This window comes from Pyrus communis, chromosome 15 (assembly GCF_963583255.1).
Source record: "Pyrus communis chromosome 15, drPyrComm1.1, whole genome shotgun sequence".
NCBI classification, from domain to species: Eukaryota; Viridiplantae; Streptophyta; class Magnoliopsida; order Rosales; family Rosaceae; genus Pyrus; species Pyrus communis.
Window position 1 is genome coordinate 3,539,677 of NC_084817.1, and position 12,675 is coordinate 3,552,351.

Below are 12,675 nucleotides of genomic sequence, written 5' to 3' on the forward strand. Positions count from 1 at the left end.
GTGTTTACTTAAGTTTAATAATCTCTCTCACATTGTAGATAAGATATTTAATATGGTAGCTCCCACTCTACTTATGTGATTAGTATTGTCAAGGCTAAACCAAGTGTAAGACAACACATAATTCAATCATATCTCATGATATCTAATATCAACAACATAAATTATATTTCAGGAATACAGCTCAACTTCATTATAGTGACAATTTATCTCAAATGCAGAAAAACTACTCTTTTGCTCACATTTCTTGTGGTGAAAGGAAGCGATATCAAGTTCCTTCAATGTATATTCTCTGGATCCAACTCTCCAACAACTCGTCAAGAAATCGCAACCGGATGTGTTCGATGCAAAGATTGACGGGCCAATTGAGCTTGCATGTACGACCAATACTTTTGACATCAGTTTCTCAAGATCTTCAAGGAGTGGCAGATTGCATGCACGCATACGTCGCACAGCCTTGCGTTTGTTGATTACCATTGATTGTTTGTTTATTCTTGACTACTTTCAGTTAATTTTTGTGTTCGAGATTTGTTATATAAACATGTATTCAAGTTCTACGACACTCGTAACATTGTTGTAAATGTCGGCTTTTCCTTTCTCAGTCTGAGCTGAAGACTTAAGACGTGGCTGCTGCCTGTTCCTCCACCGCCTAAGGGCGCAGATGAGGTTGCCGTCACCACACATTATCAACACGCACCTCTATATACAGTAAAGGAAACGAATTTCAATCGTCACTAGAAGTAATCAGACGAATACCAAACTGTACCTGAAACTCCTCCAAGAAATTGAAATCCACGCCTGCTAGAAAATCTAAGATATAAACTCGATCTCCTACAACTGAGAGTTCCACATTTTTTTACCTAGCGACTAAGGAATGAATGGTTATCCACTCTTAAATTTGGATGTGTTTTTAGTGTTTTAATCTCAACCCTTGGTATCATATTCAAAGGTGAATGACTATGAATCTTGGTCCCCAATTAGTAACTAAGAGATCAAGACTCGTACAATCAATATTGTTTTTTATTTATCATTTTGTTCCGAATATTATGATTTTTTGGACCAACTTGGAAACCCTTGCAGATTAGTATTTGGAAACCCTTGCTGCTTTCACTGATTATATATATATATATATATATATAGACACTTTCTTAGCTTCTCAATTCTTACCTGCCAATTTCTTCTCTTCGAAACTCTCAATTTCTTCACATCCAACTAGCTCTAGCTTTCAGAAAACCCTAGTTTTTTTCTCGTCTCTCTAATCCTTACCTTCCAGTTTCTTCTCTTTCCAGTTCTCACTATACCCTAGTTTGTTTTTCCTTTAGTTTAGTCAAGGAGAAGTACAAACAATGAAACTTGCAAGCACTCTTCAAGAAAAGACGAGTCGGTTCATCAAGAAGTTGAGCAAGTCCCAATACTCCGGGAAAAGTTACACAGCTTTAAGCAATACCAGCCCCCCAAGAAAGGTTATATCAATGTGTACGTTGGACAAGAACGAAAGCCATATCAAATTGCTTTGAAGTATCTATTGGATCCAACTCTCCAACAACTCATCGAGAAGTCGCACGTTCGACGCAAAGATTGACGGGCCAATTGAGCTTGCATGTACGACCACACCTTCGATGAGTTGCTCAAGATCTTCAGAAAGTAGTAGATTGCATGCACGCACTGCCTTGTTTGATTAATATTGATTATTCGTTCATTCTTTTGCACTTTGAATTAATTTTTGTATTCCAGGTTTATTAGTTATTGATTCATATGTACCATATTTAACTTAGTTTATAGTTCAAAAAGCATACATCTCCAATTTGAGGTTCTTTATTTTTCTGAGGAAGAAATTGAGATTATTTTAAAGTTACTCACAGTACAGTTAATCCTGAAACTAATACCTTCTTACATCGCATGTGTTTTTCTTACTATTTTATATAAAAACGATACAATTTGCATTCGTTTGAATTAAATATAAGACATCCAACCCAACGGAGACAGAATGTCATTAGATCAACAAATCATATGCTCTTGCAATGTGCTCTTTAAAATTCAAGCGAGGGAACAATGATTTTGTTGTTCTTCCTAGCTATCACGTATTGACATTGACTGTCACATTAAGGGTCAGCTTTTCAAACTCTTTCTTTTGACAGTGAGGCAAAATAAGATACATGTTTTTTTTTTTTTTTTTTTTTTTTTTTTTTTTCAAATATGTTTTTAGCAAAAGGATGCCTAAACTAATCTAACATAAGAAAGAGATTTAAACTTAAGTGCAATGAGCCAACGCATTGTGGTGCTCAATGGGGAAATAACCTAATGAAGAAGGGCAATAATAATTACAACATCTGAGTTGCAATTAGCAACACTTGTACTTACCAGAAAAGATAATCGTCATCATCATAAATTGAAGAAATTATATGCAATGTGGGAGTCAGAAGAAGAAATTGATGATGATTTCATAATATATCCATGACCAGATTGTGTTGAGCTCAATGCACCGAGCCGAAGAGACTAAGCAGTGGCTGCTGCTTGTTTCTCCACTACCCTCCGGTTGAAGGGTGCAGATGAGGTTACGGTCACCATACACATTGTCAACGCGTCCTGATACAGTAGCTAACGAAATTCAATCGTTAATAAAAGCAATCAGGCAGTACCAAAATGAAAGTATAGCAAACACTTAGCAACTTCCATGCCATTGTAGTTTCTCTATTTTTGGTGTCAATTGCATACCTGCAGTAGGCCAGAACTTGGAAGAACGGAGCCAGGAAGCGGGGAAGGCTGCATATTCCCGGGAATATGGTTTTGTCCATGCATCTCCCATGAGCAGTGATGGCAGGTGAGGAGCTCCCTGCAGGAGGAGTTCAAAAACCATTTATAATTATGTAAAATGAGTAACTTATAGTTTTGGAGGAGAGAGATGAGCAGAGCTTTTACTTTAAGGACATTGTAGTTTTTCATTGTGGGCACGAAGCCATTGTTAAATGAAATTGTTGACAGTAAATCACACGAAGAGTAATCCTGCAAGAAATTGCTATAACCGGCATGAGGGTGTGTCACAACTTTATAGAAGGTAGTTCCTTGTGAAGCTTCTGTTAGAGGCAGAGGAAGGGTGTCATGACTTCGGTACACTGATAGAGTTTTGGAAACTATGCAAAATCTGATTGATGTTGGTACTAACGATACTCTTCATATGCTCCAGAATTCAGATGGGAATGATTATCATATGGAACAATCATGAAGATATAATGACACGGAGTGAATCTGAGGTGGATGAATTCAATCATCCAGAGGGATTGCAAGATTGCAGATGGTTCAACTATGTTTTGTTTTCTGGCCTTCATAACGGTAATTGTAAATGTTCGTCCAATCTCAAACTGGGTTTCCTCAATTGAGATTGAAGGGGGGAATGTTGAATATATCACTGCTAGCTCATCAAAACAGTTGTAAAGGATTGCATGATGTAATAGTTAGTGTTTGTTACTCAAAGCTTATGCGCTATGTCCTATAGTCAGCTGTATATGGCTATTTGTAAACAGATCGTAAAGTCAGTTCATTGAGATCAATAGAAAAGCTTCATTCTTTCTTCTCTCACATTTCTCCTCTCTGTAAAACTTCATTTCTTGATTTGATGATTGTTCATCTCTGCTACTTCTTCAATGTAGTTAATAAAGTCAACAATGAATTCATGGGCAACAGTTCCATTGACACCACGGCAAAGAATGGTGTAGTAATTCTGTAAGAAATGACAGAAAAATTTAGCAAAAAGAGGAAATTTAACATAGAGTATAACCGTAAGCTCAATTTGTAAAGCAAAACAAGAGTGAAGGAGCAAAGTGGAACCTCCAAGCGTTTGGCCATGCAGTTTTCAGTCAGAATTGCTATTTTTGATGCATTGTTGAGTCCCTTGGAGCCTTGGACCCCATCATGGCTATGTAAGTGTAAGTGATTGGCAAAACAAGGGCAGAGCCCCAAGGTGCAGCAGAGATGGTTCCGAGTGGCTGAGACATGTCGAGGGCAGGAAGGCCACCGGCCGCTAGATACCTTGAGTACAATGGCACAATTTTTTTTGTTTGTTTATATTTTCTTCATCCCCAAGTCAAGTGCAAGAACTCTCCCTCTAGTGTGAGCCCCACAATTTCTTACCATAGACTTCACTCGATCCTGACCGTTGATTTGGTGTGATGAGATTGAATGTGGAGGTGTTGGACATTCAACGGTTGGGATTGTCATGATGATGGTGGTGTTTCATGGCTCTTTGGGACCAAAAATGGCATTTGCCTTATGCAAGTGGACTTCACTCCATCTTATATGTTCATTCTTCAAATAGTGATAAGATAGTAAGAAGATAAACATCTTTCCTTTTGTGTTGATTGTGTATTTATAAATCATATATTGTGTGTTTAAAAAGCTGACAGACGTAACACATGTGTATTGAGAATGAGACTACGATAATTGTAAAGTATTTGTTAAATGGAGGGGTGAAACAAAACATAGAAAGAAGAGAAATGTGACTCACTACTATATTCAGTATTTATGATATGAATATCATATAATTCAAAACTTGATAGCTGTAACATATGCAGATCTGCATCTTGAAAATACGACGAGTGTAAAATGTTTGTTGGAATTGGAGGTGTAAAATAAAACATGCATTTATTGTGTATTTATGAATAAGATATTGTGCGTTTAAGAAGCTGATAGACGCAACACATGTGTATTGAAAGTGAGAACGAGAATACGATGACTGTAAAGTATTTGTTCAAATGAAGAGGTGAAATAAAACGTTCCTTTTTATTTTGTGTAGATTTTGAATTTATGATTAGTAGACAACTATTCTAAGCTATTAGATCAGCATTGGTTTTTACTTAATTTAATAAGTAACCGTTCTCACATTGTAGACAAGATATTTGATATGGTAGCTCCCACTCTGTGATTAGTGACCTTATATATAAATAGTCCATGTTACCATCCATCTACTCATTTTGTGGATTTATTTTTCATTACAAATAAGGTTTAGAGGGTCCAATTAAGCAAAGTATTGCACCCTCACAACTCACAAGGATTACAAGTTTGATTATAATTTTATTACGACTATTAAAAAAGGGCAAGGAGACAAAAAAGCTTGTTGCGTCTCAAATTTAGGACGGTGAAAAAATAAAACCCGTGTTCGGTGCGAAAAAATGAAAAAAAGAAGAAAATAAACTTCTATTGTTAAATTAATCTCGAAACTTTACAAATGTACAAGAATAATAAAAATATTATGCACTCTTCTGACACAATCTCTGTTCTTCTACCCTTCATTAATTTTGTATCGAACCTGTAAGGTCTAAAATTGATAAGGGGAGGGACATAAGTATTATATTGTCAAGACTATCAGGCAACACATAATTCTAGGGGTGGGCACGGTGCGGTTCGGTGCGGTTCCACCCCTAAATTGGAACCGGAACCGAAATATATTAACGGTTCGATTTGGTGCGGTTCCACTTAAATTTATGACTAGAACATTACGGTTCGGTCTACACCGGTTCCGATTCGGTTCTTGCCGGTTTACGGTTCCTAATAATAAATTATTTGAACACCAAATCATTATGCATTCAAATACATCTTCTAAAACTGATTACATAAAGTTGCATACAACACATCTTTTTTAATGCAAATGTCTTTGGTAGTGGCACCAAGTCAACAAAAAGAGACAACTAAAATACATATGCACTGGTCAATCAGTCAACAAACAAAAAAATGATGAAACAAATTGCAAGTTTTCAGACTTCAGAGAGCAAGCAAGAAGCAGCAGCTCCTGTACACAAATTTTCAACCTATTTTTCAACCTATTATACCATGACATGTGTGTGTGTATATAATTTATTTATTTATTATTAATAAAACGGTTCGGTTTGGTTCGACCGGTTCTTGGTCATTCGAAACCGGAACCGGAACCGGTTTGAACGGTTCGGTTCGGTTTTTTACTCAAAGTTGACTTTTCCGGTCAACACGGGTTTTTTCGGTTTTTTTTCTTACGGTTCGATGCGGTTTTGCGGTTTGACGGTTTTTATGCCCACCCCTACATAATTCAACCATATCTCATGATATCAAATATCACCAATATAAATTATATTTCATAAATACAGCTTAACTTCATTACAGTGACAATTTATCTCAAATGCTAAAAACCTGCCTTTTGCTTTTCTCACAAATGAGTAACAGTTACAATACTTTCTTTACTGTTGCTCACTTTTCTTGTAGCAAACGGAAGCGATTTCAAGTTCCTTCGAAGTATATCTCTTGGATCCAACTCTCCAACAACCCATCAAGAAGTCGCAACCGGATGTGTTCGATGCAAAGATTGACGGGCCAATTGAGCCTGCATGTACGACCAACACACCTTCGATCAGTTTGCTCAAGATCTTCAAGGAGTAGTAGATTGCATGCACGCATACGTCGCACAGCCTTGCCTTCGTTGATTGCCATCAATTATTTGTTTATTATTTAGTATTTTCAATTAATTTTTGTGTTCGAGATTTGTTATATAATATGTATTCAGGTTCTACAACATTCAGAACATTGTTGTGAATGTCGGCTTTTCCTTTCTCAATCCGAGCTAAAGACTTAAGAGGTGGCTGCCACTTGTTCCTCCACCGCCTAAGGGTAGTAATCAGAAGAATACCACACTGTACCTGAAACTTGTAAGAGTGCAGACAAACACAAAGATGAGGATTTAAGTAAAGACAACAAGTACAAAGATGAGAATCCAAGTGAAAGGAATTCAAGGGTCTAGATGATGACAAATGTCACAAGATCCAAGGGAAGTTACAAGGCTGTCAGAATTTGGTGCTAAGGTTAGATTGTTAGAATATTATCCATATCGTAGCTTATGCTACAAGCTATGTAATTAGGCTAATACATATAACTAAGGTGTAAGAAGATAACTTGTCTCTCAAGAAATACAAAGAAAACTTCTCTCAACTCTCAGTCTCTCTCTCTCTCTCTCTCTCTCTCTCTCTCTCTCTCTCTCTCTCTCTCTCTCTCTCTCTACAGTTTGGTTTTTTTGATCATCTCCATTGAAGCTACTGCTTCAATCTTCATAAAACTCCTCCAAGAAATTGAAATCTACGCTCATTAAAAAAACGTAAGACATAAACTTGGTATCCACTATTGAGAGTTCATAGTCTCATCCAAGTTTTTTACTAGTGACCAAGGAAAGAATGATCATCCATCTTTGAATTTGGATGTGTTTTTATTATTTTAATCCTAACCCTTAATATCAAATCCAAAGGTAAATGACTATGAATTCTTGGTCCCCAAGTAACACAAAATCAAGACTCCAATAATATTGTTTTCTTATTTAAAATTTTGTTCCGAATATTATGGTTTTTTGGACCAACTTGGAAACCCTTGCAGACTAGTATTTGGAAACCCTTGCCGCTTTTACTCATTATATATACACTGCTAGACTTTCTTAGTTTCTCAATTCTTACCTTCCAATTTCTTCTCTAATTCTCAATATCTTCACGTCCAACTTGCTCTAGCTTTCAGAAAACCCTAGTTTTTTTCCTCTCGTCTATAACCTTCCAGTTACTTCTGTTTCCAACTAAACCCTAGCTTTCAGAAAACCCTAGTTTTGCTTCTTTCGTTTAGTCAAGGAGAAGTACAAACAATGAGCCTTGCAAACATTCTTCAAGAAAAGACAAGTATGTTCATCAAGAAGTTGAGCAAGTCCCAATACTCCAAGAAAAGTTACACAGCTTTAAGCAAGTCCCAGCCTCCCAAGAAAGGTTGTATCAATGTGTACGTTGGACAAGAACGAAAGCTATATCAGATTCCTTTGAAGTATCTCTATGATCCAACTCTCCAACAACTCATCGAGGAGTCGCAGCCGAATGTGTTCGACGCAAAGATTGATGGGCCAATTGAGCTTGCATGTACGACCACCACTTTCTATCAGTTGCTCAAGATCTTCAAAAAGTAGTAGATTGGATGCACGCCACTGCCTTGTTTGATTAATATTGATTATTTGTTCATTCTTTTGTACTCTGAATTAATTTTTGTATTCGAGGTTTATTAGTTATTGATTCAAATGTACCGTATTCAAGTTTGATTCAAATGTACCGCGCCTTCAGTTGAAGGGTGCACATGAGGTTGCCGTCCTACACTCATTGTCAACACGCACGTCCAGATACAATATAGTTGATGAAATTCGACCGTCACTAAAAGTAATCAGATGGACACCAAACTGTACCTGAAATTCCTACAAGAAATTGAAATCCACGCCCACTAGGAAACCTAAGATATAAACTCTCCCCAAGTGAGAGTTCATAACTAGTTTCATCCACATACTTACCTATAGTGACCAAGGAATGAATGGTCATCCACCCTTGGATTTAGATGTGTTTTTAGTGTTTTAATCTCAACCCTTAATATCAAATTTAAACGTGAATGACTATGAATCCTTGGTTGCTAAGCAACCAAGAGATCAAAGACTCCTAAAACCAATATTCTTTTTTATTTATCATTTTGTCCCGAATATTATGATTTTCTGGACCAACTTGGAAACCCTTTCGGGCAGTATTTGGACACCCTTGCCTCTTTTACTGATTATATATAGACACTGCTAGACTTTCTTATTTTCTCAATTCTTACCTTCCAGTTTCTTCTCTTTCCAGTTCTCACTAAACCCTAGCTTTCAGAAAATCCTAGTTTGTTTTCTTTCGTTTAGTCAAGGAGAAGTACAAACAATGAATCTTGCATTCTTCAAGAAAAGACAAGTATGTTCATCAACAAGTTGAGCAAGTCCCAGTACTCCAAGATAAGTTACACAGCTTTAAGCAAGTCCCAGCCCCCCAGGAAAGGTTATATCAATGTGTACGTGTGTGTGTGTGTGTGTGTGTGTGTATCATCAAGTAAAATACTTACGTTGGCATCTACAGTTTGAGGTTCTTTATATTTCTGAGGAAAAAATAGAGACTCTCTTTAAAGTTACTCATAATAGAGTTAATCCTGAAGCTAATACCTTCTTCCATCGCGTGTGTTTTTCTTACTTTTTTTTTTTTGTATAGAAATGATAGGATTTTACGAAGTATTTTAATAACCAAACATTAAACAACCACAAGTCACAATGAGCCACATCTTAGTATTAACCTCAATACAAATATATATCGTATTTGCATTCGTCAGAGACATCCAAGTAAGTGGAGATGAACTGTCATTAGATCAACTCATCGTAAGGTCTTGCAATGTGATTTTTAAAGTTCAAGTGAGGGAACAATGATGTTGTAATTCTTCCTAAAATCTAGATGTCACATATTGACATTGACTGTGACATTAAAGGTCACCTTCTCAAACTCATTCGTTTGGCAGTGAGGCTATATTACATTAGATTTTTTTTTTTTTTCAAATACTTTTTTGACAAGAAGACTACTAAATTAATACAATGTAAGAAAGAGATTCAAACTTAGGTACAAGAGGATCGGTGCACTGCGGTGATCAACTGGGGAAAAAACCTATTGAAGAAGGGCAATAATTATAGAACATCTGAGTTGCAATTAGCAACACATGTTATTAGAAAAGATAATCGTCATCACCATAAATAGGAAATGAAAATGTCACCAGATATAAAGGGCTGTATTGAAGAAATTATATACAATGTGGGGAGTAAGAAGAAGAAATTATGATGATTTCTTAACACATATCCATGACCAGACTTTGTGTTGAGCTCCATGCACCGAGCTGAGGAGGCTAAGGTCTCATTTGGTATTGTTTTTTTTCATTAAAAACTGCTTAACTTTAAAGTTAAGCAGTAAAAAAATGTTCGGTAAAAGTAAAATATCATTCTTATTTTAAAAGCAATGGATTCCAGACAACATCTTTTAAAAATAGCATGTAGGTTGCTTTTAAAAGTTATTTTAATAAAAAGCAGAGTTGGTTCTTTAATAATTATTTTCAATTGTTGTAAACCTTCATTAATTTTTTTAAATGACATTGTTTAACCTTCTACACACATTCTATCCCTTAGAGAATAGGGTAAACGTTATCACCTACCACTACAAATGCTAACCTTACACCCTTGTCACCACCACCGCCATAACCACAACCTTCACCACTGTCATCACAACCATCATTGTCACCACCATTACCACAACCGCCACCATTGCCACCACAACCACAACTACCATTAGCACTATCATTGATGCCACCGCCAACACCACCATAACGGCAACCGCCACCATTGCCACCATCCTACCACCATTGTTACATTTCCACCCCAACCAACACATCATTAGCACCACCACCACCTCCACCGCAACCACCACCACCATTACCATCACTGTTGTTGTTGCCCCCACTCCTACTATTATGTCCATTTGTCATTGTTTACAATTATATCACACTTTTACATTAATTTTTACCAAACGCTTTTCCGCTGCTTTTCATACTCACAACACTTTTAAAATTCAATTAACCAAATGCTCATCAGCTTTATTTTACAGTTGATTATTCTTAAAGCACAGCAGAAGCAGTTTTTTAGAAAAGCACAACAATCCTAAACTGGCCTTAAGCAGTGGCTACTGCTTGTTCCTCCACTGCCTCCGGTTGAAGGGTGCAGATGAGGTTACGGTCACCATACACATTGTCAACGCGTCCTGATACAATAGTCAACGAAATTCAATCGTCAATAAAAGCAATCAGATAGCACCAAAATGAAAGTATAGCAAACACTTAGCAACTTCCATGCCATTGTAGTTTATCTTTGGTGTAAATTGCATACCTGTAGTAGGCCAGAACTTTGAAGAACGGAGCAAGGAAGCGGGGAAGGCTGCATATTCCCGGGAATATGGCTTTGTCCATGCATCTCCCATGAGCAGTGATGGCGGGTGAGGAGCTTTCTTCAGAAGGAGTTCAAAAACCATTTATATGTAAAATGAGTAACTGATAGTTCTTGGAGGAGAGAGATGAACAGAACTTTTACTTTAAGGACATTGTTGAGAATATCAGCTTTTCCTTTCTCAGTCTGAGCAATCTCTTCTCTGATGGAAATTAGAGCATCACAAAGCCTGTCGCAAGCAAGAAAAACTAATATACTTTAGCTCGAAGAAAAACATCAGAGAAAGAAATTAAATGAAATCTTTCTGTTGGGGTGTACCTTGCTTTCACTTTCTGTTGGCTCAATCATGCGAGTGCCAGGAACTGGCCATGACATTGTTGGTCCATGGAACCCGTAGTCCATAAGACGCTTGGGGACGTCCTCAGGCTCTATCCCACCAGTATTCTACAAGGAAAAAAAGAAGCGGCAGAGTTCAATTAGAAAGAGATTGAAAAAGCGGACAAATCAAGGCATGTGTTAAGAATATACCTTAAATCCTCTCAAATCAACGGTGAATTCATGGGCAACAGTTCCATTGACACCACGGAAAAGAATGGGGTAGTAATTCTGTAAGAAATGACAGACAAATTTAGCATACAGAGGAAATTTAACATAGAGTATAACCGTAAGCTCAATTTGTAAAGCAAATCAAGAGTGAAGAAGCAAACTGGAACCTCCAAGCGTTTGGCCATGCAGTTTGCATTCAGAATAGCTATGATGATATCTTTGATGCATCGGTGAGTCCCTTGGACCCCATCATGGCCATGTAAGTATAACACATTGGCAAAATAAGTGCAGAGCCCAAGGTGCGGCAGAGATGGTTTCGAGAGGCTGAGACTTGTCGAGGGCAGGAAGGCCACCGGTAGATACCTTGAGTACAATGGCATAATTTTTTTGTTTGTTCATATTTTCCTCATCCCCCAAGTCAAGTGCAAGAACTCTCCCTCTAGTGTGAGTCCCACAATTTCTTACCATAGAGTTCACTCGATCCTGACCGTTAGATTTTGTCTGATGAGATTGAATGTGGAGATGTTGGACAACCAAGATGGTGGTGTTTTATGGCTCTTTGGGACCAACAATGGCACTTGCCTTATGCAAGTGGACTTCACTCCATCTTATATGTTCATTCTTCAAATAGTGATAAGATTGTAAGAAGATAAACATCTTTCCCTTTGTGTTGATTGTGTATTTATGAATCAGATATTATGTGTTTAAGAAGCTGACAGACGTAACACATGTATACTGAGAATGAGAATACCATGACCGTAAAGTATTTGTTTAAATGGAGGGGTGAAACAAAACATAGAAAGAAGAAAAGTGGTCCTCACCGCTATTTTATTTGTTGTTGTGCATATTTGGTATTTATGATCTACATATCATATCATTCAAAACTTGGCAGTTGTAACACATGTAGATCTGCACACTGAAAATCTGACAAGTGTAAAGGGTTTGTTTGAATTGGAGGTGTAAAATAAAACATGCATTTATTGTGTATTTATGTATAAACATGCATTTATTGTGCGTTTAAGAAGCTGATAGACGTAACACATGTGTACTGAGAATGAGAATACGACGATCGTAAAGTATTTGTTCAAATGGAGAGGTGAAATAAAACATTCCTTTTTATGTTGTGTAGATTTTGTATTTATGATTTGCGTATTGTAGAATTTAAAACTTGATAGCTGTAACGTATGCATAGTGAGAAGACAACTATCCTAAGCTATTAGATCAGCATTGGTGTTTACTAAGTTTAATATATAATCTCTCTCGCATTGTAGACAAGATACTTGATATGGTAGCTCCCCCTCTAAAGTATTTCATTAGGATACTCATTC

General features: G+C 37.0%; 1 pseudogene; it reads right to left on the reverse strand.

Annotated features, from left to right (window-relative positions):
- Window positions 1-2,493: 2,493 nt before the first annotated feature.
- On the reverse strand, window positions 2,494-11,815 carry LOC137718119 (glycine dehydrogenase (decarboxylating), mitochondrial-like; annotated as a pseudogene).
- Between the last annotated feature and the right edge of the window lie 860 nt (window positions 11,816-12,675).